Source organism: Tympanuchus pallidicinctus, unplaced genomic scaffold, assembly GCF_026119805.1.
Source record: "Tympanuchus pallidicinctus isolate F22 unplaced genomic scaffold, pur_lepc_1.0 scaffold44, whole genome shotgun sequence".
Lineage (NCBI taxonomy): Eukaryota > Metazoa > Chordata > Aves > Galliformes > Phasianidae > Tympanuchus > Tympanuchus pallidicinctus.
Genome location: NW_026294763.1, coordinates 351,628 through 372,154, shown reverse-complemented (window position 1 = coordinate 372,154; position 20,527 = coordinate 351,628). Strand labels below are relative to the sequence as shown.

The following is a 20,527-nucleotide window of genomic DNA, read 5'->3' as shown; positions in this document are numbered from 1 at the left end:
TGAGAAATGTAAGGAGGCATTTAATAGCAATCGCCTCAGATCGCTTTGCTTGTGCAGTCAAACAGAAACATATTACTCTGCTAGGGTAAAGCAATAATGGATTTAGGCAATAGGACATAGATACATGTGTGTATGACAGTGACCAGTATCTCTGAGCTACCCATCCTTTCCTTTACTGCTATGGAAATGAGAATGGAGACCAACCGGTATGTATCAATCAACCAAAGAAATCCAAGAACAAGAAATAAAAACAGGCACTACCTCATTAGTAGTAAAACCAGATGCCAACATATCTGAAGTTGAGCATAGGTCTCACTGCTGAACAAAGCAAAGTGGATGGAGTAAATACAAGTTAGAAAAAACAGGCTCACTTCTGATCCAATTGCTCTGATTTTACACTAAAAACACCATCCAGGTATCTCCATCTCAAGATAAAAGGTGTGAATTTAGGAGCACAACCTTAGGAATGTGACAAAATTCAAACACATTCAGTGCACATTTAAATCTGTTGCTGAATAAATAAGTACTGCAGCTCATGCTTGAGTGAGTGCACGTCACTAATTGGTCACGTTGAATGGTCTTGTACCATATTTTGCTCTTTATCTACTGCAGTAGATGGTGAGACTATCCATATAAATGCCTTCCTACCACTCAGTCCTCAACACAAAACAGGGGTTATTGCACTTTGCTGGACTCATAGTAAGGTAAGAGGAAGGTTCTGTACTTTTATACACCAGTTAAAAAAATGATTGACATTCAATTTCCTTGCAAAGCTTTGCCCCTTTGTAAAAACAAAAGGGCCTTTTCTCTTCCCATTCCCTCTCCTGATATTTAGAAGTGTTTTAAGCAGGGAAGATCAACTTCCACACATGCACCCAGCTCCTGCTGTCATGATGCCCATCTCCCAGATGCAATACAACAACAACAAGCAGAATGAAACTTCTTTCCAAGATCAAGCCCAGTGAGAGTGGTGCTTTTGTGTTCTTTTTTTTTTTTATTGCAGATTAATTTATTGGTGAACAATAAGGGTTATAAAAGCAGTCATCTCAAGGTTAACGTGCTACTCAAAAACCCAACAGTCAAGCAGAGTGAATAATTCATAACTAATTGCTTATTTAATCGCACACTCTTTGTACATGATGCAAATGTAATACTCCTGGAGGCTTCAGAATCCCCCCCTCTCTTCAGCAAGCCATAAAACTTCTATATCTGCTCTCTAACACACGTGCTTTGCTGCTTCACTGTATCAAGCAAGGAATGTTTCCATTTCCCAAATAGTTTGCTTCCAAAAACATTAATCGTAGCATCATAATAACAACCACCCAGTGAAAACTTTGTAAAATCCATTTATAAACATTGGCCGTGTTTTCTTCTCTTTGTTGCTGAAATAAATGGAATCAAACATGGGGCTTCTGAAGGAAAGAGACCCACACCGTAGATCTGCAGTGAAGGAAACAAGAAGAGATTATCTTATGTTTTGTCCTGTGTGGTCTTGTACAAATAATGCTGACAAGTAGTCCCAGCTCCCCAAAACTGAAGCATGGGGCAGCATGCCACAAGCCAAATTATAAGCCCAGTTTCAATGATTCCCCTCCTCATTGCCTTTTCCTTCATTTTTCTTTTTTTGTTTTAATATCAAAACAAAGTTTTGCTTCATTATAATTCAAACACACGTTTACCTTTGAAACTTTGATTAATTTACTCTTTATCTACAGGAACATAAAGGAATATCAACATGTGATAATATCATTTCATTTTTCTGAAAAAAATGGCTATGGAATATCCAATTTGTGGACTTAAATACTTCATACTGACTTATATTTCTTACATACTTTAAGTCCCTAAACTGGATATGCCATTATTCTTAGTCTACTATAGGTAGATACTAAAGGTATATATAGTGTAAATAAAAACTATAAAAAGTATACTAAAAGTAGAGATTATAGTCCTAAGCATCCTTTGTGCAGGTACTGCTCTAAAATGTATTAACTCATACTACAATCTTGTATCACTATTTATAGTTTCTCGTAGCAGGAAAGTCTGAGCTGAGGGCAAAACCCTTTTGGAGCTCTTCCAGGTTCTTCCTGACACATTTTAGGTTCCTCTTTTCCACTGTCTGGAATATATTTTCTTCCTTTTCAGATTATCCCAATTCAAATCAGAGCCCGAATCTTCCACACTGGCTGACAAACTTCAAGCACAGTGTTTACAGAATTCATTTTAAGCTTTATTCACCTGTTGATATGGGTTCTGAGGAGGATGTAGGAGCACATTATCACCTGCTGTCCATAGGTCATAGGCATCAGCACACCCCCTCGTGTCCAATGCAGCTGTTACTATCACCTGCCCGAGTAAAACACATTTCTATCCCAATTTACCTAATTGCAAATGAAATGTGCTGTTCCACTGCACCAGCATCAGACATCAGTTTGTCAGAACAGACACAACTTCGCCACTATTTCTAGCTCAAAACATCCATTCCTTTACTCTTCTTTCTCCGTGCCCTTTTCTAAACTGACCTCTAGCAGACAAAATATCACCCCCACATCTGGATGATACCCACAAGTGCTCACAACAGAGCAATGACATTTTACCATTAGCCAGCACATGCATTTTGCTGCCTACGTACAGCAGAAGAGAGGGGTGGTGATATATAAAGATTCTAATTCTATTCATACTGACATTTACTGTGGAATTCCAGCAAGAGAGAAAACCTCTCATTTTCAAGTCCTTCTCACAGACAAGTGGTCTAGAAAATGAGGTAGAAGTTTTAAACCCCTGCAAGGAATTTGCAAAACCAAGTGACTTGCTACATGAAAATACCAGCATGTTTTAATTAGTCAAAATCAGATATTTTAAAAGTCTCCAAATTAAAGTCTTGGAAGGAAAGTGGCTTGTCATGCTAAAGGTTAGTCATTAGGAATATGTAGGCTTGGATTTTTTATGTATTTTTTAAGTGAAGTCTAGCCACCAGCATTACAAGACCCCAGTTCAGATAAAAAAGAATTGGACAATTCTGCCCACACACATCTGTAAGGAGCTTTTTGGTGCAGGAGCCCATCAAGTCATGGCAGTCAGCAGTGCCCACACAAAGGGTCCCACAGGTGGAAATGAGAGAAACAGTTTCTTCTGACAACAGGGGTACAAGAAATAATCTGTGGTTACAGCTTGCAAAACAAAAAGCAATTCTTTCCATTGCTGAATATAGTCATTTACTCACTGTATTCTGCCCACTCTGCAGCACAGTGCAGGAACCCAATCAAGGTAACTTCTGCAGGGCTGGAAGGTTTGGAACAAGCAGGTTGGCCACCCATGGGAGCAAATCCCAGCTTTTAGTGGATGACCTTTCAACCAGCAAGGCACTCCAGTCTGATAAACCCCCAAGTCTGGTGACATCCCATCCAAGTGACAAGTTTTTTTTACTCTAAGTATTTTAAAGATGCTTGCTATGGGAAAGATATTGCCCTGAGAGTACCTTTGTCTCCATAAGTCCCCAAAAGGGCCAGCCACTGGACAGAAGGTTACTGAGCAAAGCTTTAAGGCCTACAGCTCAAAACACAGCCCATTCCGTATGAAATATCAGTACTAAAGGCAAAAAAAAATGTGTGTGTTTAAGTATTGCAGATAAATCCATAGATTCACCTTGTTTGTAAAGCTATTTGAATAGCTCTCAGTTTATCAAGGTGCATCAGCAAGCGTTCAAGCCCATTTCTACATAAACTATCAGTTAAACGTGAAATAGTGAGCATGTTTTTCAAGTCCCAAAAGTTGTTAGGCTCAATCCTCAGTATAAAATGAGTGAGGTGCTTCATTAAATCAGGAAAAATCTCATTTCTCTGGATTCCATCATGCACACTCATGAGGATGCATTTTGCTCTCACCACCAGAGATCGATTCAGTAACTGCAAAATCAGGTGATAGACATGATTTTGTCAGGAGCTTCCAATAGTATTTCCTTTAACTTATTCCAGTAGCTCATGTTATGGAGACCCTGCTAACAAAGGAAAAGAATTGATTTCAGCAGGGTACCAAAGAACTTAGGCTCATCCAGATGCAGCCTCTTGGCTTGAATCCATCCAGCCTAGTTGATCACAATGCTTTAATAGCAAAAAGTCCATTTCAGTTCTTCTGCTCCAACCACAGACCTCCTCTCCTGGCAGAAGACGCTCCTGAAGCCATTACTCCATCCTCTACTTCTTAAGTGATATGATTCCCAAAGAAAACTGGAGAAGCAATTCAAGATTAAAACATCATTTTATTTTTTTTTACCCTAAGAAATGAAGATGTTCAGGTCACTACCTGCCTCTTGGCAGTAATTTGCATGTCAATGGATTATGTGGGGTTTTAATATGTAATTGTTTTGTAATTCAAAATGAACTGTTGCCATAGCAATCCCTACACACTGTGTAAGATGTATTGTTAGTCAAGTGCCTCAAAGAAAAAGCTTACCCAGACATGCATTGACAGCTTCAATAGACTCCGTAAGCCAACCCATACATCCTGAGGTCTGAGACATTTCAAAACCAGAGATTCAGAGAGAGGGAAGTCAAAAGAACAGACCACTAATATTGGCCATTTTTTGATTCCTTCTTTTACAGCAAAACTCTCATACAACTGATGTACATTGCGAATTATTTTCTAGTAGAGGAGCATTCTGGTTTTAGGATTTTTCTATTCCTATTTATTTTTTAGACAGCTTGAATTGTGTAGTTTACATGAAGAGAATTTGTTACAAATGACAGCTTTTTTAATCTTCAGAAGAAAGTTCTTTTGTCAGCTGATTAGCACTGGCTAACTTTCTAACTGCCACAGATTTTCTCCTCGACCATCACTTAAAATAATAGATAATTAGTCTTTAGCATTTGTTTTTTGTTTTTGTTTTTTTTTTAATTTTTATTTTTTTTAAAAAAACATTTCTTACCAAGGGCCATGATGTAAACCTCAACACAAAACAGTTCTAGAGCTAATCACAGTAAGTAAAAGGATGCACTAAGAGCAAACTTCAATGTTTGTCAGCAACAAATCGCACCTGGAAAGAAAATATACTATTGTGAAATTCAATGGCTAGGGATCACCAAGTCGTGACATCTGTGTTTGGGTCAGACAGCCCTGGTTACTGTTCTGATTTGTGGTTTCTTTACTTTCTTCTAGCTGCAAGAGCAACGAGAACAAGGCAGGAATCCCTTTCTGAGCATCATGGCAGCTGGGCACGCGTATAGAAGTGCTTGCACTGATGTGCAGTGATAGTATTTGCACAATCATTCTACATTAATTAAAAGCTCTGTCCAAAAACAGAGCTAATGAAGTTTACCATAGGACATGCAAGTCAATTATATCCAATATTAACTGGAGTTCCAAACTGGACAGGACACAGCAGTTCATTGAGAAAGCTTATATACTGAAGCATGAGCCTGTCCTATGTTCGCATAGGAAAGGAAACGTGTGAACTAAACTCTCCTGAGATCACAGACTTCTGGTAAAATGGTGTCTTTCCTAGATCCTCTGCTGTCCAGAGCAATAAGAAGTTGCCAGAAGGACCAACACAAACCTTACAAACATCTCAACAGCATTTTTTAGACTGAACAGATAAAAAGGAGCTGCTGATGTCTTATCAGCTAGACTACTTGTAATTTTGAGACTATTTATTTCAACATTTTAAAAGGCATTTAACACTTATCTTGATCTAAATAGATTTGTCCTATTTTTACTGAAGAGTCGTCCACATTCTCTCTTTCAATTCTCTTCTATTTCTACAATTAGAAGTTCTACCAACCTGTAATCGAAGCCCTTTAGATTTCATTGCTGAACTACAATAGTATTGGTTTATACCTCCTAACTCCCAGTGCAACATATATATCAAGCTACTCTTTCATCTCCTGCATTTCCAAACATTTTAAACACCTTAATGGCTTTTCTCGCTGAACCATAAAAATTATTTATAAATTCATTTTAGGACATTCATGCAACAAGAAACTCATAACGTATCATGAAACACAAATTATGTTTACTGGAGTACAAAAAATTATTTGGGTCTATGTATATGCAACGAAGAAAAAAGCCAACTGCTTCTCAAAGTGGTCTCTTATTACAGGCAATCACAATCAACACCTGCAAGGTGAGGAGGTAATGAGTTATTTGTTCCAGAGTAATTTTTTAAACAAACAACCTGACAGGAAAGAACAATATCTTCTAAGACTTAATTTGAATTAAGTACATTTGGTGAGTTACAGAAGGATCGTGGCACTTCATCCAGTATTTTTCACATCTAAGTAGCTGCAGCATCTGCTTTTCTCTAAGGTTAATACTAACACCATGGGCTATTAATCTTAGTTATTTCTCCACAACTGAGCAATACTCCACAATCACCCCAACACTGACATTTCAGGGAAAATGTTTTTTTAATCAAGATTCATATGTTATCTGGGCTCCAGGAGAAGGAGAAGTTAGTTTTTACATAACTAATGATATGCGAAGCACTGACAGCTGGTAGTCATTTTGGAAACATTCAGCTGTTGGAGGCATAACTGTATGAACACAAATGCATTCAATCAGATGCATAAGAGTACAAAACACTAAGTCTAAAATTTAAAACTGAATTCAAATTCCCCAAAACAACCAGCAGTTTTGACCTTCTACTCCCAAGAATCACATGCCATGCTTGCTCCACAGGCCACTATGACCCACAGGGATCATAGTGGGTCATACCTCGGTCATGGAACTTGGGAGGTAGAAGACATCTCTCTCCAGTTGTCCCTGGTTCTCTGGCTCCCATTTGCCCTTGTCAGGAGGCTTACTATTGTAGCTCATCTTGTAGCACTATATAGTACTGTGAGAAAAAAAGGCTGGGAGTTATTAGCCAAGAACTTTTGGATATCCTTTTAGACACAGCTGGTCACCTTTAGGACAACACCGCAGCCCTTTTGGCCATTCTCAAAATGCTGACCCTCTGCCACACCTTCTCCTTCCCTCTTAGTAAAGAGCACAGGGATTTCTCGCAAAGAACCATTAAAGGATGATAATGACAGAGGGCACACCATCTTTTTAGTATTGATGGAGTGGGGTTCTCTTCTCTGTTGCAAATGGATCGTAACATCCTTTTTGAGTTTAGTATAAAGTATTTCAACGCAAAGCATAATCTGCCAGATCTATAATGCAGATTTTTAGTAAGAACCTTTGTGCAAGAAAAAGGACATAAACCACCTGCCTTTGAATTCAGATAGAAACACTGATGATCTAAATCATCCAACCCTGGTATATAAATGAAAGGCAACAACCAGACCAGGGACTGATCCCTGGAGAACTCCTTTATGATTCACTGTGGAAGATGAAAAGCTGTCTATGTAAACAAATTGTTTATGGTCTGTTAAGCGAAAGTAAAACCAATGGAGTGCAGCAGATGCAATTCCAGCTGAGGATTCAATCTTACAAAAGTGCATGGGTCTGACCCTGCAGCCCTTTTTCATAAGAACTGCTTCCCTGCAGACACTCAAACAAGCAAGGACTGCAGTACTTGCCATCTGTGCCCGATTGGTCTCCAAAGAGTCAAAGCTTGAAGCAATGCTTTGTGTTCTGCCATCTGAAGGAAGGCAGAGAAGCTGCAGCCAAAGGCAAGCTCTGGGAGTACAACAGCATCACTCAATTCCTGCATTGCCACCATGATCATCCAGAGAAACCTTACTCTTCCAGGGGGCTTTACTGTTCCATGTTCCAGTCAATTATAGAATCACAGAATCCCTAGAGTTGGAAGGGATCTGTAAAAGTCATCTGGTCCAACTCCCCTGCAATGAACAGGGACACGCATGGCTAGATCACGTTGCCCACGTTCTGACCCAGCCTAACTTTGAAAGTCTCCAGGGATAGGACATCCACCACACCTCTGTTCAACCTGTTCCAATGTCTCACCACTCTCACTGTAAAAGACTTTTTACACAGAGTCACAGAATTGCCCAGGTTGGAAGGATCATGACATCAAAGACATCAAGGATCATGAATCTCCAACCCCCTGCCACATGCAGGGCCACCAACCTCCACATTTCATACCAGCCCAGGCTGCCCAGGGCCCAACCAACCTGGCCTTGAACACCTCCAGGGACAGGACATCCACAGCCTCTCTGGGCAGCTGTTCCAACACCTCACCACTTACATAGCAAAGAACTTCCTCCGACATCCAACCTCAATCTGCCCTCCCTCCATTCAAACCATTTCCCCTCGTCCTGCTGCCATCTCCCCTTGCACAGAGCTGACTCCACTCCTGCCTGCAGGCTCCCTTCAGGCACTGCAGGCTGCACTGAGGTCACCCCGCAGCCTTCTTTTCTCCAAGCTGAACAAGCCCAGCTCCCTCAGCCTGTCTTCGTGGTGGAGGTGCTGCAGCCCCTGCTCATCTTTGTGGCTCCTCTGGACCCTCTCCAACAGCTCCCTGTCTTTCTTGTCCTGGGGGCTCCAGCCCTGGACACAGTGCTGCAGATGGGGGTCTCACGAGAGCAGAGCAGAAGGGGGGCATCACCTCCCTGTCCCTGCTGGCCACCCCTGTTCTGATGGAGCCCATGATCCCATTTGCTTTCCGAGCTGTAATTGCACACTGCTGGCTCATGTTCAGTTTTTCATCCTCCAGGGCCCCCAGGTCCTTCTCTGCAGGGCTGCTCTCAAGCTCCGCTCCTTCCAGTCTGTATGGATGCCTGGGATTCCTCCAACCCAAGTGCAAAACTCTGCACTTTGCCATGTTGAACCTCATTAGGTTCACCCGTGCCCATCTTTTCAAGCCTGTTGAGGTCCCTCTGAATGGCATCCCTTCCTTCCACTTTTTCCTTCTATCCAACCTAAATCTGCCCTCTTTAAGCTTGAAAGTTAAGAGCAATCTCTTTGTTTTCTGATGGACGTTGGAGCATGTACACAGAGGACTATAAAGATGGCAGACATTCAGATTGCAATTCTGCTGAGCAACCTCATAACTTTCTTTGTCCTTTACTCCACTCCACCAAAATGACCTCACTGGGATTCTCAGTGAAGGACCTAGAAGGATATGTTCTCTAACCTGAGCACAATTTGTTTTGCAGTGATCTTACAGTGGCAGATGCATTTTAACAGCATTAAACATCCTTATGCTCTTCTAAATCAACCTTGCCTGACTTTCACCATTTCACCCTGCCATTTCCTGTTTATTTCCAGACATCATCACACTCAACCTCAGATTTCTTCATTAACCCAAGGAGCTGGTATTTCCCAGGATTGCGTGACAGCTGCACCACGCTGAGCGGAGGCAATAAAACATCTGCGTGCTCAGTGTATTCATCTGGGCAGACAGGAGCAATGGGGATTCAGCTAATAATCCTGATGTTCTTCCACGCTCACCTGGCCTCCCTTATGGCATCCTTTAGGGCATTATACCTCACACCACTTTTTCACTTTGGTTTTAAAACTAACAACCCTTTGACGTTTCCAGTTTACAGGCTCTTGATAATTGGTACTGTTCTTAGACAGCAAGAAAGAATAAACCCTGCCCAGCAGAGCCCTGGGGAAGGGATTTATGATTGCATAACGAATTTACAGGTAAAATAAGGTATTTCAAATCCATTCTTATACTCATCATTTGAGTTTTAGGGTTTGTAACCACCCCACGGGTCCTAATAAAAACCAGCCTCTGCAGACCTGTACCACAAGAAATACCAACTCTCCTAACAGAATATGGATAAGTAAGTGTCTGGCACTGGGAAACATTCAAAAATCCAATTGAGCATGAAATATGGGATGCTGGAAATAGAAACAGATAAACGGTATTAAGTAGTAAATAAGTGAGACAAGGCATGCATTGTTCAAATGCGGCCTCTGAGCTAGGGAGAGCCTGCTCTACACAGATAATTGTCTTTAGGAGAAAAGTGGAAAAGATTATGAAATCTGTAGTATTTTTGTACTTGTCTGAGATGCACACAAATCAGTTATTCTAATTACTTCTGAAGGGGACGACATTTGTCTCATTACTAAAATAGTGCCAACAGCAGATAAGGAAGATGCAATGCCAAACCAGCTCTTAATTCTCAGATGCATTGTCTAAATGCCCATATCTCCAGAAGGCAAAAAAAAAGTCATAATCACAGGACAAATCTGATCTTAATAAGCAGAAAATCATAGGAATTTCCACATCTGTTTTCCTCTTATTAGATTAGCAGTGGTGTCACATTTGATGTCATGCCACTATACACTGACCTTCAGCAACTTAAAAATCACTGAAGCTTTTGGAAGGAAGCTTTTGGAAGCTGCTTTTCTTGGCAAGGAACATATATACACAAATTGTACAAGCAGAAATAAGAAGTGCATGACTAGGGATATGGGGGAGCCCAGTTGCAAGTATCTCCAAATAGCATCCAGCAGCCCTCAAAGTTTTTCTGACACTTGAAAAGCATTTGTCTTACAAATGAATTTTAAAACCAAATTTTTGCATGTTAGCCACATGTGGAGGAAATGCAGAAAGGAAACATCCCAGAATCCAGCAAGATCTATTGTGCAATTATGCATATAAGTGGGTGAGCTGTAAAACTCAATTTCCTCCATTGGTGTAAGCAAACAGCCCTTCAAGTACCTGGCCACAATGGTATCTCATGTGAAGCCTGCAATTTAGAAACGAAAGAGCTCAACTCCTGAAAGATGTTCTGCAGCAGCAGCAGAATTTGAACACTTCTCAACATCACACATCTGTGCAACCTCACCTGCTGAGCTCAACCACGCATTTGCAGCACCATCTGGGATGAGAAGAATCACTTTTGGGGTTTGATGCTGAATTCTTTCTTGGCCTTCCATCAAACATAAGCACAGGTCTTTAGGGACCGAGGCAGCAATGTTTAGAAATTGGTGCAGGAGATGTGGCTTGAACACACAGCTCTCCTGCACAGGAAGGGGTTTGTAGAACTCACTCAGATGTCCTGGAAAGCTTAACTGAAGGTCATGATTTTGTCTTGGCCATTACAAACTGGTAGAGCAGCCCTTGAAAGGTTTTTGCTACTGGCTGCAAGTAAGGGCAGTTTAACTTGGAGCAAAACGTTGCTTAGTGACTTGAAGTCTGTCAATGTCACGCTATTTCTGAAGCTGTAAAAGAGTCTGGGTGATGCTCCAGAAGCTAGGTTCTCATTAATGGAGAGGACTATGTGTACTAGGCAAAATTCCTTACCAAGACTCCTCTACACTGATGAGCACCATGTTCTGCCTTGAAAATGTCTATTTTTGCACTTGGACTATTTTATTTCCCTACTGTTGAAATGAAAAGTTGGCCAAACCATTTCAGCAGTGCCTGTCACACACTTGCTTTCTCCTGCAAATCCTAAAGCTCTGATTCTCTTCATTAAGTCACTGACCATACAAAGAGAGGCCTCTATGTAAATTATCACCAACAAAGCTAAATGCACAGAAATGATGTAGAAATTGTACTGTAGCATCACTGAAGTACAAACAGAACTTCCTGAAGAGGAAATACTTCCACATTCACAACCCAGAACTCAACACAAAACAATAATGACCTGAATTTTCAAAGCTTCCTTCTATTAAATGCTGTGACAGGATTCAAAAGCTTTCCAAACTTTATAGATCATGTAAAACGAATAATAGCACAAATAAAATAGCCCACCTCCACTCCACACCAATAAAGCCATCAGCTGTGAGAAGACAAAAACAGAGTTATTAATCACTCCTCCTCACAAAAACGCAAGCCCAGCTGAAGGTCAATCCAATAGTCTGCCAAGCCCAGTTTATCTGGTAGCATATGCTTAAAGAACAAAGTAATCAGAGACAAGCACACAATGATATGTCACTCATTCTCATGACAGATTTGCAATACATCTTTTCAGAGCAGAAATACCACCTGAGACAATGCTGAATGGATCCTCCTAGAAGCCCTTTAACCTTTTCTTGAATTAATCTATATTTTGGGTTTCTGCCACACCAAGTTGTAAGAGTCCCACAATTCAATCACTTGTCTTCTTCAGCACTATTTCTACTTTTTAAGCCCACAGCTTTGTAATTTTATCTATAGTCCCCTCTGCTCCTGGTATTGTGATAAATAAGATTTAACAGTAATAATTGGCTTCTCATGTATTTCTGTTGCTTCCTCTGAAATGAAAAGCCATGCATCCAATCATCCTTGTCATGCACAGGAGCTGGTATGGAAGTATAACCAAGCTGTACCCTTACATGTTCATCTAATATTTATTAATAGAGTAAATTCAGGGAGAGAACAGGATGAAGATTCCTATTTTCTTTCCCTTTGCCATAAAGCTCGACACGTCTATGTCATTCCTTTCGTCAGAAGAATACAGAGAAGAGTATGGTAGAAGTAGTTCTATGGCTCCAGGAACAGCTCCCTGTATGGCTACCAGTTCCCCAAGCACCAGCTGAGCACTTGTCCAAGATAAGAGCTGCCTCTCATCCTGAACTGAGCAGTTGGAAGTCAGAAGGGAGATTACAGCTGCTGCAATTAATCCAAGTGTAAAAAGATTAACGACAGTTTATCCACCATTTATTCTCTTATGACTGACTACAGTTAATGACACTAACACCTTCAACAACATATGGTCTGGGTCCAAAAGCAGCTCAATTGTTCCTCCAAACTCTTCCCTCCCCCCAGATCACAGACTTGGACAACATCAGAAATCCCAGGAACAGAAGAGCAGCATTGGGCAGTTGGTTGAGGTCCTTCCTTCATTTGCATCCAGATGAGATGCTTTATTACTGAATATCAGCTTTGCTTCTCCCCCACAGAGCTGCATATCCATGATTGGGAAGAGCTTCATTTTTTCTCCCCCATCTTGCATAGGAACGCTGGTCATCTTCCTTCATGTTATCTTCAAAATCACATCAGTGGGATAATGGCAGGGACTGCACTGATTCCGTAAGACTATAAGGTCTTCAAACAACACAGCTAGGTCTCAGTGGAAAATGAAGAGAAAACAACCTCTATTTGGTGGTGTCTTTCACACCTTTGCCAAAATGCCCCCTCCATCCTTTCCCTGAATATCTGCAGTGATGGCAACAAGTGCAACGCACGACGTTTCTTGGAGCGGGAAGTACTTTGTAAACAAATAGCCAGTCTTCAAGTACAAAACAAGCAGATCCGACTTTCAAACATTTGGCAAGGTGCGGGTACATGATGACAGCGTGTTAAATTCATTATTCAACACATTGCAAAGGGTAACGTGTCAGAGTGACAATTTATACCATACTTACCCCCAGTCAAAGGTAGCTACAGAAGCAATACAGCAGAAGAGACATCCAACCTGGAACAGCAAAGAAAGCCACTTATCAGAATTAAGCATCTTCATAACAAAGAGGAATTAAGGAAATAATTAACAATTATTTCCTGGAACAATTTTGGGGGTAAAACCATTGCTTTTTTTTTTTTTCCTCCCAGAGACATTGTCTCTTCTGGAAAAAAAAAAAACCAAAACTTGCAATCATTTCCAGTATCCCTGGAGAGTCATATAAAAGTGGGTTCCCAAATGATATCATACAGCACTTCCCTTTTATTCTTAGTGATCTGAAGAACCCAGTTGGATTTTCTACTCTTAAGTCTGCTCAGACAAAGATGTAGGTCTTCCAGGCTGGATGTGGCTCCGGGGTGCCTGGTCTGTTGACCCTGCACATAGCAGGAGGGTTAAAACTAGATGATCTTTGAGGTTCTTTTCAAACCCAGGCCATTCTACGATTCTTATCTGTGTCCTTGCTAACAGGACCATAACCCAGTACTCTGGAGGTTGGCATAGTTAGATCTTCCCAGCTCCACTGCCAGCCTGCAGGCTGACCTGGAGTTGTGGAGGTCTGTCTGGTTTTAAAGTGAAGGTAACACTGATACTCACTGCCAAACTCTTGGAAATAGTCAAGCACATTCCAATAGGTCAGGGACCATTTTTTGGGTTAGTGCTGCAATCAAGAGCAAGACGATTTCGTTTCTCTTGTTGAAGATTTCTTCCAGCTACAAGGAAGCAAAGCATCCTGAAAATACTTAAGGTTTTAAGTTGATAAACAAGAAACCTCTGCTGCAGGCACAAGGGCATAAAGGCAACGACTGCCTTGACAGCCCAGGTAACTCAGCCTTTATGGCTGCAGAAGTCGTCAGTGCCAACAAGTGGCAGCACAGGGCTGTTACTCATGTTTATCGTAAATCATTCATTAAAATGGATGTTACCCAACACAAAAAGTATGTTGGGTGTCTGGGTACAATAAGAATTAATTTACCATTCACAAAGCTTCTCATTTAGTTAAATCAGCTGTGTTCCAGCTTCGTTATCGGTGTGTTTCTAATGTATTTCTTCCCTATATTTTTGCAGAGCTGGCTCAAACTGAGCTTTATTTTTTATTATTAATTTAATGTAATTCGTATGTATTCCTGGGAGTAGGCCATGTGGTAACAATTGCACTGCTACATTGCCATCTCCAGGCAAGATGAAGAACTGTATAAGGAGCTCTCAGAACTGAATACAGATATCTATTCACAGAATTTTTCTCAACTAAAAAAAAAAAAATCACTTTTTTTGGTATATTAAAATCAGTCTTGGAAACCAGAATGACATTGCATATTATATCTAAGCTGACAAACTCATGTTAGGTAAATGCAATGCTTTGTCAGAGGACTTCCCATTGGAGAAGAATACTGCAGAAACATAGCTAAATTCATGTACATGCATAGGAACCAGAGGAGCATTTTTATGTTTAACACTCTTGCTACTTGTTTAAGGGGCCTTCTTCTCTCACATCTCTAACATAGATGCCAAATTAAGAAGTCGGAAATATTAGCAAATATTTCTAGGCAAGAAATTAATAACCACAGAAAAGAAATACAATTACAGAGTGAAGAGAAACATGGTGAACTGATGCCAAATTTTAAGGTCAAAATAGAGTTTCATTTTCTTGATCAATTCTTAAGACATACAACCCTTGATAGCAAGTGACAGATTCCTGCCCTTTCTTTTGTTAAACCAACTGTACCTCTTCACCACTGCCCAGTGGCAAATACTGGAAATCATCAGTAAAACAGATTAAGTTGAGGTTACATACAAAGCACTGACACTACACTCCAAGACAAACAGAAGAGATTCACCACTGAGGACCAATTATAGCAGAACATCAACATGATGCGCTCTGTTTTACCAATGCTTATATGGAACATCAGGAGTCTAGGTGAAACTACAGATTAATTCAGGTATCATTTCCAAACTCATTTCCCATCTTGTGAAGAAAATTTATGCAGCACAGAAACAAACACAGAAAGTTTCATGCTTCTGAGCTTATTCAATGAGATCAGTTGACACGACAGTGTTGTAAAGGCCATCCAAACCTGTTTATTCTGACTAATTTCCATAATCTATTGTGCTTGCATCTGGCTCCATCACTTCCAGAGGCAGCTTGTTTCCCCAAACTCCTTATTTTTCATTCCTCTTCACTCATGTCTTATTTCCTATTTTCACTCATTCTTTTAATGTCCTCTTCACGTGACTGATCCCTTTGGATCAGTCAGGAAAGAATATAGCAGTCCTGAGGGAGTTCAGAGTTACTGTTTCCAAAGGGCTAACATCTAACATCCTATCCATAAATACTAATCACTGCAATATTTAAGGAACAAATCAAGGCAAGAGGAGTCTTCATATATCATTTAAAAAAAAAAAAAAAAAGTAAGTGTGACATTAGGCAGAGGAACCAAGCGTGCACACTTATTTTAGATCCAGTAACAAATTCTGTATCTGTGTCACTGCAGCGTTTCACTAAGACTAAGAACCTCTGATCACAGTTGAATCATTAAGGTTGGAAAAGATGTCTAAGTCATCTAGTTCAGCCATTGTATAATCAAAGAATATTAGGATGCTATAATCACAAAATAAACAAGAGAGTTAGGCAAAGCAGACTATGATGACAAAAGGGAATAAACAGAAGGCTTACCCCTATCCTGGGCTCACTCACAAAACACCAGCAGAGGTGATCTCCAGAAGAGATCCTTCCCCACTGGTAGCCAGCTCTTAAATAGGTCTATGAGGAGTGGAACCAGGCTCCAGCCCTTCTGGCAGCACAGGTGAATTGCCCTCACCTGTGCTCCTCTGGCTGGCTCATTGCTCGCATCAGGTGATCAGTCAGAGGTTCAGGCCTTGACTCTGCAGTTCCCATACAACCATCAACCCATCCCCACCACGCTGAATTACCTACATCCCCAATGCTACACTGCTTTGAGAGAAGGAAAATCTCTCTGTGCAGCACCATGTTGTACCCTCCAGGTGTGCAAGGATCGATCCCAGCTTTCACCACAGCAAAAGCGTGTCCACAACACACACCCTCCTGTCATAACATCAGTCCTAGCACTGCAGAGAAGTGGAGAGAAACCCCAGACTCAGCATAATGGTAATTAACATGCCAAACCAGACTTGCACAACAAAAGAAAGGGCGCTTGTGCCAAGTCTGCAGAAGGCAAAAGGCCTTTCCAATTCTTGTTTGTTGACAGTTAACTGAGATCTGAATTGGCACAGGTGTTTAATTTCTCAAAGGTGTTCTCCCCATCTCCAACATGATGACATTAGGAAATAATTTTTTCAGCAAGGGAGTGACCAAGCACTGGAACTGGCATCCCAGAGAAGTGCTGGAGAACCATCTCTGAAACTAATTAAGGGACATATGGATGTGATTTTGTGATGGAACTCAGCAGATAAGTTGCTGGTTGGATTTGATGACCTGAAAGTCTTTTCCAACTGAACAATACTAAGTGGGGCAGACTGTGCATATTCTGTGTTGCAACCAAACTAAAACAGAAACATTAAATGTCCCATGTGTGTTAGCTTCCTGGAGCAGCATCAGGCTTGTCTTAGGAGAGGTGACTCAGATAATCACAGTTCCTTTGTCAGTGAACTGCAGTTTCATGACATTGCAGAAAATCGGACATAATTATCCCTTCAGTGAGACAGTAAAAACCTCATGATTCTGAAGTGCCCCGAGTTGTGTGAGTGAGAAGTGCTAAGTGTATTATTATTACTCTTCACAGCCATCAATCATCTACCTTTCAGCAGCATAAACATTCAGTCTGAGCTAAATCTCAGCAGAATTGCTCCGGAATAGGTCAAGCTACATAATGAGTATTCTCTCTTTTAGGACTGATGGGCTGATACAACACATACGAGTTCTAGCTCAGCATGCTGCTCTGCTAATGCTTCCTCACGTACCCAATTATACTCTTGTATTTGTTAATGTTACATGAAAAATCTTTACAATTACAGTAAATCACCCACTATGAATCCTGCAGCTGAAGTTTTTTAATGAACATTCATTATAGGAAGAAAACATCTCCTCGGGCAAAACCATGGGGGAAAAAATAGTTTTATGGCACATGAAATTCTGGCTTTCCTTGTCTAGTATAATTTACTTAGTATACAGAGCCAAGATGCAGCTCTTACATACACAAAATGCAGATGTTTAGCGTCCACCCAATTGATTGGTAAATGGGAAAATAAGCAGTGTCACTAAGATTCTGGTTTCATTACAGCAGCCAAAACATCATCAGAGCGTGGCCATTTGCAAGTGTCATAGCAAGCTTAGCTGGCATCACTCATGGCTGAAGTGAACCATAGGGAAAGGATTCATTTTGGTGCTTTGAGTCACCAATAAGCCCAAGAGCCACTGAAATACATTTATGCCAAAAACACACCATGTTCTATAATCTCAGCTAATTTAAGAGTTTCCTTTAAATAATTTCTGAGGCATCTCCCCCACAGGACTCATCACCATTGATGGAGATGTCTGCATTGCTGGCGTTAAGAGGGTGAGACCTCCCAAGCAGACTTCCTTCCAACTGCTGTGAATAACCGGACCTTTATTTGTGGTCTCTGAAAATCATCTTGTTCTGAGTCCTTCTAATTAGCTTCAGCAGTGGCTGAGAAATTATTTATGATAAGAGCAACCGTGCTTGCATTAAGAAGGTGAATTAGAAACTTATAATTCACACCAGGACGCAGTGGGGTGGGAAGGAGAGCAGAACCAGGACACAGTTTGCAAAGCTTTTCATTGCAAAGCAAGCTGAGCAATCAACACCGATGATACCACCGTTTCATCTCTGACGGTAATGCAACAAGGCACCAGGCCTTCTGTCTCTTTTTGCCAAAGCACAGCTCTGCTACTCCCTGGGAAAGCATAAAGGACCAAAATACAAGTGCATCAATGTTGCTTGTACTGAAATTTAGTCGAAACTGGGAAAGAAAGGGAAGTAAAACCAATGGGCAAAACTATGTACTTACTAAGGAATCCTCCTGCTTAAAAATGCAAAGACAACAATGTGGATACAACGATCTGGTTACTCACTAGAGAGCAAGTCTTTGTAGGTGCAAATGCAAATCAATTGACACAAAAGGACCTGAGCAGAACAAATAATTACACATGGGGATTTCAATGGGGGATTTCAGACACCGCCATCTTTGTGATCTGAATAGTGCTTTGGGGAACCTTGGCTTGGGAAAGTGCACCATGTGGTTAAAATCATACAAAACTCATGGGTTAGACTAATAGCTGCTTCCTTGTTTCTTGGGGATCTGAGACCTAATTCAACACGTATATTTGGCATTTTGGGTTTTAATGCGTTTATCTCCTATATGCTCACCAGGATAAAGCTAAGGAGGTCTTCAAATCTGCAACCTAAAGAAGTGAACTTCAGGTAAATCAAATTATTTCAGCTATATAGAATGGGGGATCTGCAATATCATATACCATCCCATGTTGGAAGGGACCCATGAGGATCATTTGAGTTCAACTCCCAGCTCCACACAGCACGTGAACTCTTGATTAAAGTAACTCAAATTGAAACCAGAAACAAACTGCCCTCACCACTTCCTCAGAGCTCTTAAGCCACTTTAATTAATAAAATGGCAAAAAGATTAACGAATCACTCAGGAATTTGATGTGAGACAGAGCTGCCCTACCCAGTGGTGAGCAAGGCAGGATAAATTGGATCGTGCCACCTGCAGGCAAAGTTGTGGTCTGCTCCCACCCAGTGATACCTGTTGTAATTTGAAATCCTAATTATTATTGTGGCTGAGGTTTATTTGGTAAGGGGGGGAAGAGATGAGTCTTTAGAAGCTGTTCGTTCTGCAGAAGAGAGAATCAAGGCCATTACGTCAGGAAACAGCTCAATTACTGCATTTGCTGCTACTGGAAATAAATCTGTGTGCCAGAGGCACAGCGAACAACTGTGGCACGTAAACGAAGAAATTAATTCCAGCAGGTAATGAAATTCAGATGGAGTTACATATCATAACCATGAGAACACTGAACGAAGAGCTCACTGCAATGTGATGGGGGTGACAGCCAGGAGGATGAGACCTCCACCTCCAGCCTCCCATTTCAGGTTTAAGCCTTCTCTACTTCAAACCTTAGCCTGAAAAACATTCTAAGAAATATTGCTGTTAATTCTCAGCCTGTTTTCTCCAGAAAGCAATATAATAGCTGTACTAAGTGGTAGGTGGAAGAATAATAGACAAACACCAACAGCCTTTGGTGCAAAGATTAATAGATGAGTGAGGCAGCATCCCTGCAGATAATGTGGATTAGTGATAACTGCAATAAGTCCTTATCATGCATTCCTCCAGGTACCAAAAAAAAAAAAAAAAAAAAAAGGAAAAATAAAAGGAAAACAAAGAAAAGGGTCAAAAGAAAAGTGTAATTAATTAGTGGTGGAGAATTGGAAGAGAAGAGATAAGTCTCCGGGCTGTAAAATGGAAAAGGTTTTGGTAAAAAAATCTTTTATCACATCTATCCGCCACTCTACAGGAAAGCAGCCTCAGAGGGAAGAGAGGAGCATGGGAGCAGGAGCTTAGCTGGGCTGGAAATTTGTCATGGGATTTGGCTGCACAAACTGGATTTAAGGAACGAGTTATCTGGTCTGATAAATTGACCAATAGACCCCGGAGAGATTTTCTAGGAGGTGCATAAGCTTGGATCTCAAGTCCTTTAAGCTGCTTTTTTTTTAAATTTGAGTGATGCTGGATCAAGCTTGGTTAAAAATGAATCAGAATGGAGGTGTAGACAGCTTTGTGTCCATACAAACTGTGACTTGTGCCATGGGAGCAGTCAGGACCCTCAGATGCCAACCACAAGTAAAGTTACCCAATGGAAACTCTTCTTACATCTTCATTGTACCTTGGTGTGTGAGCTCAGCTCATGAAGAAGTAAAGCAAGATGCTGCTTTTCCGTGAATGGCAGAGTCTTGCCAAGTCGGAGATGGGAAAGATGAAAGCCACCTAAAAATCATTATGCAAATTCCCTTGTTGGCTTGAGGGGGGAAATGACACTAAGGTCATTTTGCAAGACCTTGAATATTTTTAATTCAAAATATGTATCACGTTTTAATCAAAGTGGCCTGCTGCTATTTCTATACAAGTAATTTGCATTCTGGCTGTGTCATGGGGGCAGTTATGAGTCAGCTAAGCTCTCTAATATAATAACTATCAGAAAATTGTCTTTCATTATTCATGTTAATTATGCTGAACCAAACACTATGGACAGGAGAATGTATTTCCTGTCATGA

General features: G+C 40.8%; 1 protein-coding gene and 1 long non-coding RNA gene across 4 annotated transcripts in view; one reads left to right on the top strand and one right to left on the bottom strand.

Annotated features, from left to right (window-relative positions):
* Positions 1 to 20,527, top strand: part of LOC128090180 (cytosolic purine 5'-nucleotidase-like) — a 587,975-nt gene that overhangs the window by 430,485 nt on the left and 136,963 nt on the right. The window lies entirely within an intron of this gene.
* On the bottom strand, positions 899 to 15,969 carry LOC128090196 (uncharacterized). 3 transcript variants are annotated; one of them, XR_008210861.1, is made up of 4 exons: positions 13,836 to 13,946; positions 13,207 to 13,256; positions 3,643 to 4,223; positions 899 to 1,440 (listed from the first exon to the last, which is right to left on the bottom strand). It is a non-coding gene; the product is annotated as an uncharacterized LOC128090196 (long non-coding RNA). The 3 variants fall into 3 exon arrangements; XR_008210859.1 differs by lacking the exons at positions 899 to 1,440; positions 13,836 to 13,946 and adding an exon at positions 15,913 to 15,969 and having other exon boundaries at positions 2,535 to 4,223; XR_008210858.1 differs by lacking the exon at positions 899 to 1,440 and having other exon boundaries at positions 2,535 to 4,223.